This window comes from Mizuhopecten yessoensis, unplaced genomic scaffold (genome assembly GCF_002113885.1).
Source record: "Mizuhopecten yessoensis strain PY_sf001 unplaced genomic scaffold, ASM211388v2 scaffold10849, whole genome shotgun sequence".
NCBI classification, from domain to species: Eukaryota; Metazoa; Mollusca; class Bivalvia; order Pectinida; family Pectinidae; genus Mizuhopecten; species Mizuhopecten yessoensis.
Window position 1 is genome coordinate 485481 of NW_018408752.1, and position 14343 is coordinate 499823.

The following is a 14343-nucleotide window of genomic DNA, read 5'->3' on the forward strand; positions in this document are numbered from 1 at the left end:
GGGGGGGGGCTTCGGTTCCCAATAACTCCACCAACCCCCACCGGAATTTCACCAATGGGCACTGATCAGCGGGGCTAACGCCCTTGGGCCCAAATAATAAAACCTCATAATCCGCTTCTTGGCGGGGTGCATTTTAGAAAATCCTGTATCGAGAAATCTGTCCAAATTGTGTTTGTTCCCGAATAAATCAGCGGTGGGGGATTTTCCGTTTTGTCTGTCATTCCTACTGCGAATGAAAATAGCACACTTATACCCTCGCACTGACCTTGGTTAAACTGGCAGCCACACTTGAGAATCTTGTCGCGTGCACCATCAATCGCAAAAGATTAACGCCATTCGCACAAATAATCTATTCTCAAAAAAATCTTTGATTCAATGTTGCCGACAAAATCACAAGCCTATAAAATTTGGTTTGGAGGAAGATTCTATCCCTATCCTTTCACTATGTGTCTCTGTCTCACTACCCATTTATCCCGATCTCTGTCATGCAGCCGTTTACTTAATCATTTATGTATATTGATGATCTAAATACATTAAAACTTATAATTCGTCAAACTCCACGAAATAAAATATATTTGCAGTGTCGCTAGCATAATTTAATTTGTTAATAATTCCAAGAGAAAACAGCATTGGTGATTTTGTTAATTTCTTGCCCCATACTGTATCTGCATGTGCATTTATGATTTACGCAATGGTTTATGCGTTAAGAAATATCGTTTTGCTAATGGTTGGTACACGCTGTTAAATATACGTAATGGTATTGATAACTTACCCAAACAATTCGTCACGGAGGCTATTGATCCCACATTGCTGAATACATGAAACTGAGGTACACGTGTTACTGTACATCACATCAATCCGGAAACAGTACTTGAATCACAGCTAAGGACGCCGTGCTGTGAAAATAGACGAAATTCTTCCTGTTATAAATTGGCAAACAGTAGTTTATAATGAAATTTATCGGGATACGGAAATTAGATTTAAAAAACAACAATGTGTACTTGACAGTTTTAAATTTCCCGTTTCATGCAGTGAATATATATATACATGTACTAACACGATTTCAACATGCCACTGTATAAATAACTCGTTAAAATTCTGACCATGTACGCTATCACATATCTATTACCTCTGCTTTATTTACTCTATATAAAAGGAGCAATTTGGTCAAACGAAGTGAACATGTTTTTAATATCAGAGTAAACACGACACCTTTTAGTTTCCGGATTGAATCTTTTATTCTGATTATTTACCTTTATTCATTTCCTTGTCGTTTTAAATGTGAATGAATACGCTATATATAATATGCTTAAATTATGGTGATTAATGGTAAATAAAAAAATAAGATTTACGATTTAAAAAAAAGAAGAAAAAAGAAAGAAAAAAAGAGAGTAATTGGCAACTCTAGTAAGTCTATACGTTTCATAAAACAACGTTTGACATACCTAAGATATAGATACAATTCAGTCTCCAACAAGAGGCACATAGGGCATGTATCACTAAACTGATTTCAAAAGACAAGGAGTTGTAAATTATCTCGCACTTACAGACTATAGTGGCCATTCTTAATTATCCAATAATAACGATAAAACACTTCGTCAGAACAATTAGAGGGACGTTAATTCTCTGGTTGACCTGAAGAATGATCAAATCAAAGTCCAAAAAGTCTCAGAAGACACGGTGACCACCTTGGAATTTATCAACCCTCAATTAACAATACCTGTGAACGTTCCGGATTCTATGAGATCATTATACATTCAGTAAGGCCACCTTTAGTTTTGAAATGACAAAAAAATCTAAAATATTCAGTTCTGTTATAACCCCTTCAATACTCCCAGATCACGTGAGATATGCGTGCATGTAATCGGTTATAGCGTATTATGTTATCGAGACTATTCAGATGCAAATAGTTTTGCTTTTATCTTATCTTAATCTTTACTACTCTTAGGCAATAGTGAAGATCACTTGATGGGATGAACAATCTCCGTGGGTTTTATTCAGCTAAATAGTTGAGAACTCGGTTGTTTTGAAGTTATTCTACCCAACGTAAAGGAATTGATGTAGAATTCAATTTGAACTTCAACTTGCCGTAAGTAAGTTAAATCCCTGAACTTTAGTCGAATCCCTTTGCTTGTATCTATTTCTATTATCTATGCAGGATATTTCAAATCAGATACAAAGGTTGTATATAATTAAAATATCACATTTCGAATTCATACTGAGCACAAATTCACGATACATTAACTTTTACACCTTGTGATGTGTCACCGCTTAACTAAGTCCATAAATTATGGTAATACTTTACTCCATATGCATGTCCCATTGCACGACTATTTGTGATGAGCCCATTTGGAGTGGAGATACATCACGTCATAGTAAGGTGGGATGTGTCTATATATTTGTTGAAGTTTATAATGATCGCTCGAGTATCAGAAACATGCAAACCAGTCACTTAAATATGCTTAAGAATCAAATCGTCAAGTCGTCAAATCGTACAGCCAGACCTTCTTACCGATATTGGTCAGTTATAATATTCAAGCTTAACTACACGTGTTTAAAATACTAGATATATTATAGAATCTAGAACAGTCTCGACCATCTCAGACTAGTCGCTAAATATTTACATTTTACCTTTTAGAAAATTCTCTCATATATAAATATCAGTCAGGTTTTCAACCAGGTCATTCTACTGTACACCAGATTATAGAAATACATCATACTATGTGCGACAATCTTGTCTACTTTTTTTTGTGATATTTCTAAGGCGTTTGATCGAGTGTGGCATATGGGGGTGGAAGTGAAAATAGCTAGCTATGGAATATCGGGACTGATTAATTAATTATGTTACTAATAAATCTCAACAAGTTTTTATTGGAAATAGTAGATCTTCTGTTAAGATAACAAATGCAGAAGTGCCTCAGGGTTCGGTTCTTGGCCCGTTACTGTTTAAACTATATATTAATGACATAACAGATAATATAGAAAGTCTATCAAGACTTTTTGCTGATGACACCTCTCTTTTGTATTCGGATAAATCACCACAAGTAAATGAACAAAAATTGATAATGATATCGTAAATATACAATTGTGGGCAGATAACTGGCTTGTTAAATTTAATCCTGCAAAAACAGAGGCTTTCCTTATATCTGATATTGAATTTGATCACCTCATTGGAATTAACTTTAATAATGTAAATATTGAATTTGTTGAAAATCTTAAGCATCTGGGAGTATTCATCAATGCTAAATGTAAATGGATCTATCACATTGATGATATAAGTAAAAAAAGTAATTAAACAATTAAGTGTCCTTCGTAACGTTGCCATTGTGAGTTGCTACCCTTATAAGTTTTTGTACTACTACGCCTTGTGATTAGCCCATGTATGATAGACTCAGCAAGCATGGCTATCTTACATGGACAGCGTTATCTTACATGACCAGATATGATAGAAATAGATATCTCAACTAATTGACGAGATAGAACACAAAATATATGACGATCTATCAATCTATACATACTTTAATTGCTTCAGAATTATCTTTTGAAATTTAAGCTATTAAGCTAACAAGACCCTGAAGAACAGTGCCTAATTATATAATTACTGTACATGATTTGATCACTGGTAAAGAGTTAATGAATGGTGAACTATATAGATCGCCATGCAACAGTGCCAGTTCGATATCTTATTAAATCACGGCCTCTATCTCTGTAGACCTATACATATCTAACGGCACGTAAACAGTGTCCAGATGTACCAAAACATGACATCTATCTCTTACTTCAGCTAACCATGTCAGAGGCAGTTAGAACGGCATATCACTAATGCCATCACCTCACACTAATAATGGCTGAAGTTTCTGTCAGATCTCAGGACAGATGTACCAAAACAAGACATCTATCTCTTACTTCAGCTAACCATGTAAGTTTTTTAGTTAGAACGGCATATCACTAATGCCATCACCTCACACTAATAATGGCTGACGTTTCTGTCAGATCTCAGGACAGATGTACTAAAACATACTCACTGTCCTGGTATATATGGTACGGTCTCTTGGTCTGGCCAATTACTGTTGGAAATCTTGATCTGGACCATCTTGGTCAGGTCCCATTGGTATAATTTGGTCCAGATCTTATGACCCTTTGTCTAGTTGATTAGTTTGGTTTGGTCTCTAGGTCTGGTTTCAAAGGTTGACTTTAAGTTGGTTTAAACGTGTTTGTTGTTAGTTTTGTACTATTTTAATTATTACTTGTACTAATACTTCAAATTATTAAACTAATACTTCTGACTGACTTGATGTAATTCCTCCATTTATTGTGAGTACACTTTTTCAACTAGAACGGAGATAATGTCTACGATAACTGTATTTATGATTTTTGCCAGGTTACCTTAAATAGTCAAAACAGTTTGAATCGCGGTGTCCAACATGTGGACAGGTTTCGGGTGATTATCTCCCTTTCGACACATACTAGACTTTCTTATCTACAAATTCACAACATGGCACTATCATTCGGTATGTGTGTGTGTGGAAATGGGGCTAATTGATGATTACGTATAGTCAAAACATCTAAAATAGAATGCTAACTTTGACCCCGTACTTAATTTGATTTCCATGGCTGCCAAGACATAAGCAATACTATGTATACATACCTTTGCTACATAACATATCTGTATGTATTATATTAACAATGTCAGTGTATCTGATATATATCAGGTTTCTTTAAGTGTATACAATCTAGTCCGTTATTAGATAAGAAGCAAATGTAGGTGCAGGAGCGAGGAGTCAAAACTACTGAAATACCTATTATATCACTTATAAAACATGATGTTTTTTTGTCATTTTTGAGAAGGAGAGGGGCTCACTCGAAAAACGAAAGAAACCAATTCAAACTACAGCTATAGGTACGATGAGGACCCCATTGGAAATAAGCTGCCGCCCAGCTTTCATGGGATATCCTTGGTAAAAGCTTAGTCGTCATGCAGATACATTGTATTTATAGTGCTCCACAATTTGTGATATTAACCTTGATGTGACAATCTAAATACTGTGATAAATCTGTGATATTATGCAATTGAAACTGTGATCATATGTGATATTTGTACTTGTATCATGCTTTTACCTGAATAAATATTATTATTAGGATAATTGGAAATTAAAAGTCCCTTTCCAGTCTCTCCCTAATCAAGACACTGAAATATATTACCATACTACTACGAGTTTACATTAAATATGATAATTTATATATTACGTTTTACTGTATAATACAGCTCTTTCCACTCAACATTTACTATCAGCATTCTTGTTGTACGGGTACCGAGCATTAAGGCTTACAGGATATAGCTCGCACCTGTTTTAGTCATGTTCTAAGGACTTGGTATCCACTCCGTTGTTCTTGGACCTACTGGTTTCTCGTCTTAGTTCTATATGACTGACATTTGTTTTGGATGACATGTTTTTCATTTAAACTATAATCATAAATGTTTTAGATTATACTAGACATATGTGTATGCAATTTGAATGTTTTCAATCATTTATTCAAAGTATCATATTAATTTGGACAAATGTAACTCATTTTTATTGTAGATAAAACACTCCATATCTCATTCTGAATAGGAAACCGGGACATCTACATGTATATTGTTATTGCATCATAAATGTAGACAATTAAATACACATTCCAGTTCCTACGAATCCATTGTGTGCCAAAATATCTACAAATGTATTAGACTGAACACAATTAATTGTATATGAATATAAATCAACATTATTCAATTAATTGAAACTGCATCCTTGGTGATATCTGTTGGCACATTTCTGTGTATGTAGTAAGTACAGTTTATCGTGAACACCTCCGTCTACCTGCTCTATTGGTATAGAAACAATGAGAATGATACCGACAATCAGCTGAACGACTTCTCAGTGTTAATGACCTATGGTTCCGAACACGATAGCAGACAGACAATCATTACAGTGTACCAGCTAACACTGAACACGATAGCAGACAGACAATCAGTAAAGTATACCAACTAACACTGAACACGATAGCAGACAGACAATCATTACAGTGTACCAGCTAACACTGAACACGATAGCAGACAGACAATCATTACAGTGTACCAGCTAACACTGAACACGATAGCATGCAGTTAAATAATGAATATTTATATTTTTAATTAATTCTGACAAAAACAGTAATTGATACTTAGATGCCCAAATTCTTCACATTTGATGTAATTTCAATAAATGGAACAGCGGGTATTGGCTAGCTACATCGTTATCCGCCAAATTTATTGTCTCATAAATCACGATTGACTTTGGTAGGTTTATGAAGTGGCAATGCAAATATTCATTTATAAGACAGATGTATTTAGATACGTAAGACCTAAGCTATTTTCTTATGTGGTATTGTTTATATCGTTAATATATTATGTTTATTATAAATTGTTTTCTTTACAGATAATGATTTATGAATACTAGGGTATTTGATGCGTAATTTTTAAAGACAATTACGATGAAGATAAACAAAACATGGAAATTTTAGCATAAAATGAAATTCATCCTGAATATCATCTAAATGATTTCAGTCAGAAAATCTTTGTTTACACCCCTTTCCTATGTTATGGCAGAAATAGAATGAATTGTTATTAGTCTGAAATAATCTGCTAGTTCAACGTTTTCCCTGTTGTTTGTATGTATTTCATTATATGATAGATCCCCGTATCACTTCCAAAAAATCTACTTACGTATTGGAATCTGTTTTCCTAGCGTAACAACAGCTTTGATCAATCATTTCTAAAAGAAAACTATTCCTTGCAAAACTATTCTTAAAAAATACACAAATTTATTATCAGCAACGGTGTCAGAGAAAAAAACAAACCCAGCAGGACTAGACTTGAATTTGAACCATTGACTTTATATTGTTATGCTATCGCTCTAACCGACCGAGCTACCTTATCAACGGAAATATCGACGCCAAAACTGTTTTGTTCGAAGTTTATTTTTAGCAGTGTCATTTTTAAAGAGGGTAGTTTTTATAGGTAGGGATCCATAGGTTAGTATGGCTTCATGTAATCTAGAGGGGGTCGTCTCAGCAGTAACATAAGTTGTTTTTGATGCCGACATATGCTGACCTCGGTGTCAAATTTAACAGGAAGTATCGCCAGGTTTGACCTTGTTAGTATCAGCAGTAATTTGGATGTATCAAATGAGGATCCTGCTGAAGGATAATAATTGGATGTTTTAGAGTTTAAACATGGGAGATTCAGGGACAGAGTCAGATTATTACATTAATTTCATTTAAACATTGTATTGCTCTTGTATTGCTCACTTACAGCGATATGATTTAAATGAAAACGGAAACTTAATCAATCATATGCAAAGAACTTTTCCCAGAAACCAGACAAACTCTCGAGAACAGGGGTCTGATAATCATACATAGCACGTATGCTTTGATGTATAATCCTGTTCTGAAGAAAGTATTATCAGACGTTTTAGGGGTTAAGATCCCGAAATACAACTTTGGCACAGGAAATTCGGAGAATACGGCCAAGACCGGCCTTACATGCAGTTTGGTATGTCTAGCGCTACATAATAAAACAGGAGGTTGTAGTCTGTGTGTGTTTCACGTCAGACACAGAAAATTGTGATCTACTATCTCTTTTTCACTTGTTTAAATTAAATGCTTTATTTCATGTATAACTAACAATATAAATTGCAATAAAGATTTAACAGGAATGTGTCACTTGTGGGTTCCGACCCAATTGATTGCCTGCGTGTAGGGTCTGACCCAATGGATTGTTAGCTTAAGGGGTCTGACACAATTGATTGCCAGCTTGTAGGGTCTGACCCAATGGATTGTTAGCTTAAAGGGTCTGACACAATTGATTGCCAGCTTGTAGGGTCTGACCCAATGAATTGTTAGCTTAAAGGGTCTGACCCAATTGATTACCTGCGTGTAGGGTCTGACCCAATGGATTGTTAGCTTAAAGGGTCTGACACAATTGATTGCCAGCTTGTTGGGTCTGACTCAATTGATTGTTAGCTTAAAGGGTCTGACACAATTGATTGCCAGCTTGTAGGGTCCGACCAAATTGCTTGCCCGTTTATAAGGTCTGACCCAATTGATTGCCTGTTTGTAGTGTAGTGTCTGACCGAATTTATTGCCTGCTTATGGGGTATGGCCCTATTGCTTTCCTGCTGATGGGGTCTCACCCAATTTATTTCTTGCTTATTGGGTCTGACCCAATTGCTTGCCAGCTTCAAGGGTCCGACCCAATTATTTGCTAACTTGTAGGGTCTGACCCAATTGCTGCACAATTGCAATATTTTTTTATGATTTATAATTGATATATTTGATAACCGTTATATAGTTGTTTGTTTACGTTTACATTGTACAACTATGCTATTCATTTGTTTACATTTACATCTGTAATATTCATAATTGCAATGCTATACCTTTGTTCGAATTTAATAACGGTACTCTGCATAGAGATGAAATGTTTATAACTGTTTTTATGTTTAATCGGAATGTTTGTAACTGGTAAATATGTTCAGTTTCAATGTTCATAACTATCATATTTACAGTTGGAATGTTTATAACTGTTATATGTACAGTTGGAAGATTTATAATTGTTATACGTACAGCTGGAATATGTATAACTGTTATATGTACAGTTTCAATGTTTAAAACTATTATATGAACAGTTGGAATATTTATAACTGTTATATGTACAGTTTGAATGTTTGTAACTGTTATATATTCAGTTGGAATGTTTATAACTGTTATATGTTCAGTTGGAATGTGTATAACTGTAATGTGTTTAGTTGGAATGTTTGTAACTGTTATACGTGCAATTGGGATATTCATAACTGTTATATATTCAGTTGGGATATTTATAACTGTTATGCGTACAGTTTGAATGTTATAACTGTTATATTTTTAGTTGAAATGTTTATAACTGTTATATGTTCAGTTGGAATGTTTATAACTGTTATACGTACAGCTGGAATATTTATAACTGTTATATGTACAGTTTGTCTTTGAATGTATATAACTGTTATATGTTCAACTGGAATAGTTATTACTATAATATGTTCAGGTTGATTGTTTATAACTGTTATATGTTAAGTTGGGATGTTTATAATTGTTATATGTAAAGTTGGAATGTTTATAACTGTTATATGTACAGTTGGAATGTTCATAACTGTTATATGTAAAGTTGAAATATTTATAACTGTTATATGTACAGTTGTAATGTTTATAACTGTTATACATACAGTTGAAATGTTTATAACTGTTATATGTATAGTTGAAATGTTAACCACTGTTATATGTACAGTTGGAATGTTTATAACTGTTATATGTACAGTTGGAATGTTTATAACCATTATATGTACATTTTGAATGTTTAAGACTGTAATATGTACAATTGTAATGTTAATAACTGTTATATATACAGTTTAAATGTTTATAACTGTTATATGTACAGTTGTAATGTTTATAACTGTTATACATACAGTTGTAATGTTTATAACTGTTATATACACAGTTGAAATGTTTATCACTGTTATATGTACATTTGTAATGTTTATAACTGTTATACGTACAGTTGGAATGTTTATAACCATTATATGTACATTTTGAATGTTTATGATTGTAATATGTACAGTTGTAATGTTTATAACTGTTATACATACAGTTGAAATGTTTATAACTGTTATATGTATAGTTGAAATGTTAAACACTGTTATATGTACAGTTGTAATGTTTATAACTGTTATATGTACAGTACGAATGTTTATAACCATTATATGTACATTTTGAATGTTTATGACTGTAATATGTACAATTGTAATGATAAAAACTGTTATATATACAGTTGAAATGTTTATAACTGTTATATGTACAGTTGTAATGTTTATGACTGTTATATGTACATACGTAATGTTTATAACTGTTATATGTACAGTTTTAAGGTTTATAACTGTTATACATACAGTTGAAATGTTTATAACTGTTATTTGTATAGTTGAAATGTTTATAACTGTTATATGTACTGTTGGAATATTTATAACTGTTATATGTACAGTTTGAATGTTTATACTGTTATATGTACAGTTGTAATGTTTATAACTGTTATATGTACAGTTGGAATGTTTATAACTATTATATGTACAGTTGAAATGTTTATAACTGTTATATGTACTGTTGGAATGTTTATAACTGTTCTATGTACTGTTGGAATTTTTATAACTGTTATATGTACAGTTGGAATGTTTATAACTGTTATATGTACATACGTAATGTTTATAACTGTTATATGTACAGTTGGAATGTTTATAAGTGTTATATGTACAGTTGGAATGTTTATAACTGTTATATGTACAGTTTGAATGTTTATAGCTGTTATATGCACATTTTGAATTTGTATGACTGTGATATTTACAGTTGTAATGTTTATAACTGTTATACATACAGGTGAAATGTTTATAACTGTTATATATACAGTTTGAATGTTTATAGCTGTTATATGCACATTTTGAATTTGTATGACTGTGATATTTACAGTTGTAATGTTTATAACTGTTATATGTACTGTTGGAATGTTTATAACTGTTATATGTAGAGTTGTAATGTTTATAACTGTTAAATGCACATTTTGAATTTGCATGACTGTGATATTTACAGTTGTAATGTTTATAACTGTTATACATACAGTTGAAATGTTTATAACTGTTATATATACAGTTGAAATGTTAATAACTGTTATATGTACAGTTGTAATGTTTATAACTGTTATATGTATAGTTGGAATGTTTATAACCATTATATGTATAGTTGGAATATTTATAACTGTTATAATTATATACAGTTGAAATGTTAATAACTGATATATGTACAGTTGTAATGTTTATACATGTTATATGTACAGTTGTAATGTTTATAACTGTTATATGTATACTTGGAATGTTTATAACTGTTATATGTACAGTTGGAATGTTTATAACCATTATATGTATAGTTGGAATATTTATAACTGTTATAATTATGTACAGTTGTAATGTATATAACAGTTATATATACAGTTGAAATGTTCATAACTGTTATATGTACAGATGGAATGGTTATAACCATTATATGTACATTTTGAATGTTTATAGCTGTTATATGCACATTTTGAATGTTTATGACTGTTATATGTACAGTTGGAATGTTTATGACTGTAATATGTACAGTTGTAATGTTTATAACTGTTATACATACAGTTGAAATGTTTATAACTGTTATATGTATAGTTGAAATGTTAATAACTGTTATATGTACAGTTGGAATGTTTATAACTGTTATATGGACAGTTGGAATGTTTATAACCATTATATGTACATTTTGAATGTTTGTACAGTTGTAATGTTAATAACTGTTATATGTACCGTTGGAATGTTTATAACTGTTATATGTACTGTTGGAATTTTTATAACTGTTATATGTACAGTTGGAATGTTTCTAACTGTTATATGTGCATACGTAATGTTTATAACTGTTATATGTACAGTTGTAATGTTTATAACTGTTGTATGTACAGTTGGAATGTTTATAACTGTTATATGTACAGTTGAAATGTTTATAACTGTTATATGTACAGTTGGAATTTTTATAACTGTTATATGTACTGTTGGAATGTTTATAACTGTTATATGTACTTTTGGAATTTTTATAACCGTTATATGTACAGTTGGAATTTTTATAACTGTTGTATGTACAGTTGTAATGTTTATAACTGTTATATGTACAGTTGGAATGTGTATAACTGTTATATGTACAGTTGTAATATTTATAATTGTTACCTGACTCGCTATATAAATGCATATTAATCAATTTCGACTGTTTCCCATACAATTCACCAAACGAACTATAGCTAATGTGTGCTTCCGTAAAACTGTTGACTGGTCACCGTAAAACTGTTGACTGGTCACGTGAAACTGTTGACTGGTCACATGTTGGGTAATCGAACGCACCTATAATTACAAGCACCCCGATGACCAAGCGTTTTTGGTACTGGATTGTTGACGGTTGCCTGTCGGTAGATCTAAACATCACATTCGACATAGAACTTTTTGGTTATACATACAGTTGTAATGTTTATAGCTGTTATATATACAGTTGGAATGTTTATTAATGTTATATGTACAGTTGGAATGTTTATAACTGTTATATGTACTGTTGGAATTTTTATAACTGTTATATATACAGTTTGAATGTTTATAACTGTTATATGTACTGTTGGAATGTTTATAACGGTTATATGTACATACGTAATGTTTATAACTGTTATATGTACAGTTGGAATGTTTATAACTGTCATATGTACTGTTGGAATGTTTATAACTGTTATATGTACTGATGGAATGTTTATAACGGTTATATGTACATACGTAATGTTTATAACTGTTATATGTACAGTTGGAATGTTTATAACTGTTATATATACAGTTGGAATGCTTATAACTGTTATATGTACTGTTGGAATGTTTATAACGGTTATATGTACATACGTAATGTTTATAACTGTTATATGTACAGTTGGAATGTTTATAACTGCTATATGTACTGTTGGAATGTTTATAACTGTTATATGTACTGTTGGAATGTTTATAACGGTTAAATACACTGTTAGGATGTTTATAACAGTTAAATACACAGTTAGGGTGTTTATATTACGATGATCACAATAATTTATCACTCTATAATTTAATAGTACAATTTACAATCACCGAATACAGACACATTTGAATAAAAAATAAACATTGTGAGATAATAAGGAAACGGAATGATTTTTGATGTCATAATATACAACTTGTTTTCATTCATATTACAATTATGCATTTCCAAAATAACTAGTAGATAGGTACAAATAAGTAAATATTAATGACTTGAAATAGTCCCTTACATTATATGAGTAGAATGCAAACCCCCTTTGCGGGGTCCTCTCTGACCTGTTAGCTATATATAATGAGTTTGTCCAAGACTAATCAGATACATGTATACAAGAGCATTGAGCACGCGTGTGTGAAAAAGGTCAGAAATTTGGTTCACCGTAGTTTATTTTATTTATTGAACATATTTATATTTTCCAACCGTCAGTGTTTGCATAAAGATGTATATTTATTCATGTTTATGTATAGGTCTCATAATGATATTATATGGTCCAATATAACCAAACAAATGTTCTTTGGATACGTAGTACATCATTTAGGTAGATATACAAGCACACAATTAGCAAACAGAAGTATTGTCAAATGTTCAAGGTGATACGCCCCCTTTAACAGGAGACAAATGTGACACAATTAAAACGAATTATATTGAAACAGTTAGTAGAAAAATATCACAAAATATAAAACAGAGATAAACGGTTACTAGTGAATGTCCAGGACAGGCAAGAGTCAACCAAATCACAGGGTTATTTTTTATACAGAGTGAACATATACAGAGTGTATGAACTTTATGATGACCCGAAGATATCATAAATGAACAAGCTGTCGTAATTGTAACAGTGTGTTAATATATTACATATACATAAAGAGAACTTTAACTCCAAGCGTTAAAACACTTACTTTACCGATGAGCCCTTTTTGCACAGTAGATGTCTTTTTACACGTGTATGTGCGCGACCTTAGTGCAGTTATTGTCCATCTGTAACACTCCTTAATATAGGTTCATACCGTTACTTCTCTCTGCTTATATCAGATTGATCAAATTTCTGTTAAGGGGAAGCCGAGTTCCGACACCGATGATAAGATTTAGGGGGCATCTCAAAAGCTCATTTTTATTATTCAGACCAAACACTGATCATAAGGAATTTCGCGTAGCGGATGTTTTGTAGGTTTATTGGGTGACCATGAAGGAATTAAATTGGAATCTTTCCTCAGTTCAAATTCAAGTTCTTTATTTCCGTGTGTCCTCTGGCCTTTTTTTTTGACAAGGAAATACAATTATAAAATAAGCAAGGAGGAATTTACATATTCTTATATATCAAGTTATGATTGTTAATATAAGAATAGACAACTCTTTTAGGTTGATATTTTAAAAATGGCGAAACTTTACCCATACATACCTATCATTTTACAAATCATTGCAAGAGAAAATGCTATTGTTGCGTTTTTTTACCTTTCAGCTTCAAATTCGAAATAAAACAGGCCTGGTTAATAGACCACATACTTCTGCCTTTAAAAATTTGAAAGAGGCAAAAATTCTGACAATCAAATATTAGTAATGTTAGCAAGTACAGTAATTTTTAGTAGAATTTGACTTTTTTATAAGGCACAACACAACATTATTACACAGTCT

The 14343-nt window shown here is 32.0% G+C and overlaps 1 protein-coding gene across 4 annotated transcripts in view; it reads right to left on the reverse strand.

The window, feature by feature from the left end:
- Positions 1-13767, reverse strand: part of LOC110463003 — a 19118-nt gene extending 5351 nt beyond the window's left edge. The window contains exons 1-2 of one of the 4 annotated variants that reach the window (XM_021517310.1): positions 13611-13767; positions 773-896 (exon numbers count right to left, since the gene is read on the reverse strand). The gene's annotated coding sequence lies outside the window, so the exon portion shown is untranslated. Of the gene's footprint in view, positions 1-103; positions 196-265; positions 299-772; positions 897-6742; positions 6822-13610 lie in introns of those variants that run through there. The other 3 variants (XM_021517311.1, XM_021517312.1, XM_021517313.1) reach the window with 3 other exon arrangements.
- Between the last annotated feature and the right edge of the window lie 576 nt (positions 13768-14343).